Genomic DNA, 7,627 nt, shown 5'->3' with positions numbered 1-7,627 from the left:
TGCTGAAAAAATTGTAAAAATTTAATGATATAAGTAATAATGACTTTCATTTATGCTTGGTAAACGAATAAATTAGATTTCTGCTGTTATAGATCTATGTGGCAGTGTTAATATCAGTGTTTTAATAATGTTAGATATGTCTTGGCTGTGATTTTTTTTTTATCTTTCTGCTTTACAGAAGTGAGTAACTGCCAGTTCCCAATGACTTCAGTGGAATTACCAGAAGATAGCTGGCATAATGAATTCTCTCTGTGTAAAGTCCCTTCAGGGTTTTATAAACATGTGATGTAATCGTTTCTTAATTGGGAAACCAACATTATTAGTGCTGAATTAAATTGGAGTGATACACAAAGAGGGATACTGTGCTACTTTAAAAAATATGAGCTTCTAAAATGGTTTTTGAAAAATTGGCATAAAGGTCTGCATTTAAAAAATCCTTACTATCTATCCATATGTTCCACTGTGTTAATCATGTATATAACTTTGGGGCAGCACTGAAGATAATGGAAAAAGGCAAAGGTTATTTCCACAGTACAGTGATTTCTAAGAATGAATGATATGAGTTTTAGCCTATATATTGAGAGATGAGCCACTGCTGGGCTTGGTTGTTTTTGCTTTATTATTAACTTTAACTAAAAATAGAACAGTGACATTTTTTAATGTAAGCTATGCCTGCCAAAGTATACAAACTGGTCATCTTTTGAAGTGCTCTTTCTGCAGAAATATGCAAATTTAATAAGGCTCAGATAGCATCTCATGAATACAAGCATTATTATTTTGTAGATTCCACTTAGGTTGGATTCTGCAGAAGTTAAAATTGTAACTATTGACCAGTTATTATGGATGTTCTACAAAGGCAAGAAGAATCTGGAAATATGGTCATATTTTAACATGACAAAAACTTAAATGCACACTTTTTACTATCAAGGCTGTGGTACATAATACAAATTCTCAAATAATTTATTCTTAATATGAAGTACATTTAATCAAAAAGAAATTAAAAAGTGACTGCCCAGTCTACCTGTTGATGTATTACAACTTAAATTGTGTTTTACACAAACTTTTGAAAGATTCGCAAAGCGAAACGGGACAGATTCGCTCATCACTACCTATCAGCTAATTATTCATTCTGGGGGTATAGATTTCTTTTAAACATGACACTTATGTAACACTTTTGGTTCTGGGATTTCCCCCCCATGTTGGTGGGTGGAATTTTCTGAATAATGTGCTTGTTGTTTTTAGGTGTATATATACTTGGTTTTTAATACAGTGTCTTGCTAAAGGTCTTATATGGTGGCTAAAACATTGGCCTGTTTTCTTTTTAATAATGGATAAAGTTAGGTTTTTATTCAGTAAATTCCCAGTGTGCATCTATTTTATAGATATTGTTATAATGTTGGTTTAGATAGCACCTGGGTCTTGAGGTATTTGAGTTACCTTCCTTTTCAATGTAGAGGTGGGTCAAGGTTTTGTTACCCTTTCTTGCAGGTAGCCATCTAAAGGTTTGCAACAGCTATGTGTGGTCCTAATTTTAGGCAGTGCTGAAATACATCAAGAAAGCGCTGAGGGACTGTGGTGCCAGCCAGGGCTTATTTCCCTCCAGCACATGAGGAGTTAACCCTGCTCAGATGCTGGGCGGGAAAGGAGAGACTTCCTACTCACCCCCCCTCCCCTTTTGCCTGCCAGCTCTCACAGCAGCGTCTCACATCCTTGCAGCACGGAGCGGCATCTCCCTCCCCCCCTCCCTGTTTAAGCACTTTCAGCTAGGGAGCTATAGGCTCGTAATGTTTATTCAATTTTACATGTTTCTGTCTTCCTTTTCAGGTTCCAATAAAAAAATAGATTTTATTAAAATATTGGATACATGTTTATATATATTTGGTCTGTCACAGCAAAGGGTGGGTGATAGTCCTTGGCCATTTAATTTTGGGTGTTGTTTGGTGGTTTCCACATGCCCACTGCGTTCGCAGTGGCCGGCATTCATTATACATTCGTTAACAGCGAAAAAGGTTTGATGTGATGTTTTGGTAAAGTTTGAAATACATGGCAAGGACTATTTCTGATGTTGGATTCTTTAATAAAGCTGTGGCCGAAGCCCACCCACAAAAAGAATGGTGTCAGTGTGTTTCTCTTGTGTCATGTGGATATATTGGAGGATAAGGTTGGAAGGGAGGGAAAAGTCTCCGCAGTCACAGCTGGGGGGGAGGGAGATGTTTCCTTATACTGGTTAAAGTATTTTCCTGGTGGCAGTTCAGTAACTGGCCTAGAAATACCTCTAGTCTCTAAATGTTTAGCCTGTCTGGATTCCAGTCCTACCTGTTAGAGAAAGTGGATGGAACTCAGTTTGACTATGAAGATTTTTATTCATCCAGTTTATGGTATATCTAGTATAAGTAAATCTAGAGCAACTGGACTTGTTAAGTAATCATTGAAAATGTTTCACTACTCATCCGAGCAGCTTCTGCAGTTCAACTGACTGGTATGGGAAGTCCTCAGCATATGAACTATTCCACTAATCCAACCACAATGGCACTCAGATGGAACTCAGTACCTGGGTGGAGGTATGCCAAGTAGGTGAAGATAGTGTGATGTTTTGTAACAGCTCGATCCAGAAGTGAGGGTTAGGATCAGGGTAGCCAGTGAGCAGCCTGATGTTCCAATGAAGAAACTAGAATGGATTAGTTATCAGGGGTTTAACCTGGCAGAGTAGGGACTCAAGTGTACAGACCTAGGGAAAGAGGTAATCCCTCAGAGGTTCTACTTGGAGGGCCTGTACTTGGGGTTGGACAGTTTCGAGTGACACTAATTTGGTCTTTGGTATCTGATTTGACCAAGCTCTGCTAGAAGCTATGAGTGCTAAATATCTGTACTGTATAATTTGTGACTATCTTCCAAGGGATTGTCCTGCATCCCTGTAAATAAAGAGTTATTGGAAAAAGCTGCTCCCGGTAACTGAAAGGCTGAATTTCTGTTTTTTAGACCAGAACTTTGACTCTGCTAAGGCAGAGTGTGCTATTGTGCTATCTGCACTAGTGAAGTGCCCCCTGGACCCCCTCTGACAAATAAAAGGTAAGCATTGGGGGTTGGGGGGCGGCATTGCAGGAGCCACCCAATGACAGCTCCGAGGCCAGAAACGCCCCTGGTTTTAAAAAAAAAAAAAACACTGGCGCCCACTTATTTATTCTCTCTAAGAGTTATAGTTCTATAACAAACTTCCTCCACTAACTCTGTGAGGCCCCAAGTTCAAGAGTTGCATGTAAGTTGACACAAGGAGTTGCTACAGCTCAAAGCAATTTTATTTAATTGAGTTACAACATGAACCGAAAAAGGAAAGGTGTCTTTATGCTGTATCTTTTAACTTTTGTATTTCTTCTACTAAAGTCATCTAAATGTTCTGGGCCTTGTAATAGCCTTTGGTTTATTTTTTAGTGATATTAAATGGTGTTGAACATTTTCTTATGGTACAGTGCAGCTTTGGCACTTGGCAGAAATGCTTATCATGGCATTTCATGATATGATGCTTAAATGTGATTTTATTATGGATATCTAATAAATGATTACTGTGGTACTTGGTGATCATATTTTCATGTGGAATCATAACTCACTAGCAAAGTTCAGCTTTGTGTCAAAACCTGTTCCCTATTAAGAGGAACCTAGGAGTTTACTGGGCAAAAGGAAAACAGTAGCATGGAATGGATAGGAGAATGAAATGAAGGGTGGGACCACAAGGGAAATATCTGTATTGGACTTGTTATCCAGAATGCTCGGGACCTGGGGTTTTCCAGATAAAGGGTCTTTCTGTGATTGGGATCTCTCTACCTAGTTAGGATCAAGTACAAGGTTTTGTTTCATTATTACAGAGAAAAAGTAAAAAATTTTAACAATTTTAATGATTTTAAGTCTATGGGACATGGCCTTCCTGTAATTTGGACAGGGTCAGACTGGCACACAGGGTCAGAGTTCACTGTTGGGCTCTTCCACCTGCCCGCATCTTGCTCTGCCCCCCAGCTGCTCCTGTTCCCATGATAACTTTCTGTGAAAAAATAAATATGGCCTGCGTTCCAAAGTGGAATGCACAGCCATCTTTAAGTAGCGCAGGAGTCAGAGTGACAGTGGCTGGGGGAGGAGCAGAGGTGGGCCCTTGAGTTAGGTACCAGTTGGGCCCCAGATACCCCAGTCTGACTTTCAATTTGGAGCTTTCTTGATAACAGGTTTCTGGATTACAGATCCCACACCTGTATAAAGGACTGAATGAATTTGTGAAACATACAACAATATGAAAATGCATAATTATACAGAAATACTAGGTTAAACCTAGTTTAGCTGTGTTTTTGAAGTAAAGTGTAAACTAAAGAAAAAAGAAAAATATGCTCTTTCTGAATGCTTCTTTTTAATTTTTAGCTTGTGTAATGACATTTTTAGATGCAGGGCTTTTGAGTTTCTAAGCATTCTTATTAAAATATTAAATTAATTTTGCTAACATTGGGTTTTTCAAAGTGATTTATTGCTGTGTTTTTCTATTGTTTCTTTCTAGTACTAGGAAAATTAATTTCAGGCACTCTTTCTTTCCAATATTTTTGCCTGTAACAGTTTAGAGCAAAATAATACAATTTTAATATAAGTTTAGTTTCCTACTGGTACTGGAAATGAAGAATGTGGAATGAAGAACTAACCTTGCCTCTGTACACCCTGTACTTTGCACCTTGTGTGCAATTCAGCTGAACTGGCATATTGGCAAAGGGTGTAACTTGTCAGAAGCATGTATATACCAAAGTGCCTCTGTGATTAGTGTTTGAACGTTTAAAATGTTGTGCTCTGCACATGTACCTTTGTTTATAAATGAGTCCTTGCAGTGGATGAATCATACCAAGACCTGCAATCCATAGTTAGATTACACCCAGAATGTATGTTTAAAAAATAAATCTACAGGGATAAAGGTAAAGAGCATATCACATTGATTACTATTCCATTAACTGAATGTTGTTTATGGCATGGATTACTTACAAAACTACCTCTAGGTGTTATCATGTGTATTTTTTTATGTTTTAAACTTCAGCACAGAGCTGACTTACCTCCATGCATTGTATTTTCTCTTTTGTAGTATGTCAGTAGGGATGTAGCAAACCTAAAAAAAAAAGTTCGCGAACTTACGCCAAAACCCGCAAATATTCGCGAACTTTGCGAACCCCATAGACTTCAATGGGAAGGCGAACTTTAAAAACTAGAAAAGCCATTTCTGGCCAGAAAACTGATTTTAAAGTTGTTTAAAGGGTGCCGCGACCTGGACAGTGGCATGCAGGAGGGGGATCAAGGGCAAAAACTTCTCTGAGAAATACTTTGTTGGCACAGAGTTGCGCAAAAAACGCAAGCTATCCTAGCGAAAATACGCGTTTTTTTGCTATGTCGCGCTAAACACCATGAAAACGGGATTTGCGGAAAAACGCCATATGTGACTTGTGCGGCGTATTGTACAATACTTTTGCGACGATAAACGTGGCGGAAAACGCGACGCGAACCCAAACTGCGAACATACGCTGAAAGTTCGCTAACATACGCGTTAAGACTTCCCATGTTGCATATGCTGTTATAAGTAAGGTTGATCCTTCTGTCTGTTAAAGCTTACAACCTGAATCTGTCAGATATATGATAAGCCATTTGCAAAGTCTGTGAGTATTTTTACTGCAAGAATCATATGCTGGTGGCCAACACCTTTTTTTGTTGTTTCATGCATAACCAGTGGAGGATTTACCCTATGGGTCCTTAGACAAAGGGAGTGAATGTTCAAATTTGTATATTTATATTTGTATATTTATAACAATTTGAGTTTCTTAGAGCTAAAATGCATAAAAATGGAATTATGGTTCAAAAACTTGTGCAACTTGTCCCTAAAATGTAAAAGTAAAACTTTGGTATCTAAAACTTTGTGAGTTTATGTAGAAGTCAATGGTAGTTGGCCTAGACAAAGTCAAGCCATATTTTCAATTTCAGATTTTTCCAAATTAATAAATAAGCAAACATTCAATTTTTTTTAAAAATGTGAGTTTATTTGCATTAGAAAAACACTCTTGAATTAACAAACTCCAAAACTGATAAATAAACCCATACGTTATAGCGTGAGAGAGGTTTCTGGATTTCTGGTCATAAGCACAAATATGTAAGGGAAGAGTGTGAGAATCAAGGGCATCACTGAAGATTAGCTATAAATAAAAGCTAAGGACCTGTATATCATTGTACAACTGCATAGTGGTAATAGATTATATTTAATAGTGTTTCTAGAGCCATTCAACTTTGGTTGAACTGCTTGTATTGTGGGTTGTAGTTTACACAAAGCTTGAGGGCCACAGGTTGGACTTCTCTCAACTATTCTGCTGCGATCAGAGTGTAAGGTGGAAACACGCTATCCTTGTGTGTCGGTTCACATTGTCTCTTAATGATATTTCAAGGCATTCGAAAAACCGTATTTCCTTGGATTGGCTTTGTCAAATAATGAAATGAGGGGATAAGAAGATAATTGACATCAGATGTGGAATTATGAATTTGGTAAGCTCATGCTGTCTCTTTACTATTTGTTTAAGTGCATGCCAAAACATTCTTATGTATTTTATGTAATGTTCACAAACCAAGGGAAATGTAAAACAAACAAAAAAAGATTGATTGGCAGTCTGAATATTGGTTGTATTCTTATCCCCTCTCTTCCTTTACGAATCTTGAGTTCAACAGACCTTGACATAATTTGTGATGGTTGGATGCTGGTAGTATTTTTCCTTAGATTAAGTATTACTTATGCATGTACTATGCATTTTAAAGAATGTAACAAGAATAAGAAAGATAGTGGGCTGAGAGTAAAATGATATAATAACTAAGTTGAACTGAGGTAACCTAAACCTGCTGTAGCCCTATGTGCCTTCACCTTTTCCAAGGCTAAATTGAGTGTCAGATGGAAGTACTTGTATAGATACCGCATCAAACACCCTTTCAAGCAACAGCTAAACTCAACAAAACTGGAGGTTTAGTGAACTTTATTACAATTTCAGAAGGTATGATCTCGACATTTCCATCTGTTTCTAGTTAAATAAAGAGGATATCATAGCCCTATTGGTAGCCAATGTGTTATCAAATGCCTTACTTGTAGAAGATGATTATGCAGACAGAGCAGTCCATTCTGCTTCCTATTGTTTTTATTTTTATTATTACCAGAAACAGAGAAACAGAGTGTACCAGAGATGATTGATTTTACAGTTGTAATTTACAGCTGTCTAATAAAGTGTGTTTCGTACTGAAACCAATACAAAGAATTATTTTTTTAAATATATTTACAAAATTGCCTATTTGATTTTTATTTATTTTTGGGTTATGTTATAGTCAGGCATCCCTAATAATTCTCAGGGGCAAGTTAAAGGAACAGTAACACCAAAAAATAAAATTGTTTGAAATTAATTAAAATATAATGTACTGCTGCCCTGCACTGGTAAAACTTTGTTTATATAAACAAAGCTGCTGTGTAGCCATGGGGGCAGCCATTCAAGTGGGGAAAAAAAGAGAAAAGGCACAGGTTACATGACAGATAACAGATAAGCTCTGTAGAATATACTGTGGCTTTATCTGTTTTCTGCTAAGTAACCTGTGC

This window comes from Xenopus tropicalis, chromosome 6 (genome assembly GCF_000004195.4).
Source record: "Xenopus tropicalis strain Nigerian chromosome 6, UCB_Xtro_10.0, whole genome shotgun sequence".
Classification (NCBI taxonomy): Eukaryota; Metazoa; Chordata; class Amphibia; order Anura; family Pipidae; genus Xenopus; species Xenopus tropicalis.
The sequence above is the reverse complement of the archived record's forward strand: the minus strand, read 5'-3'. Positions refer to the sequence as shown.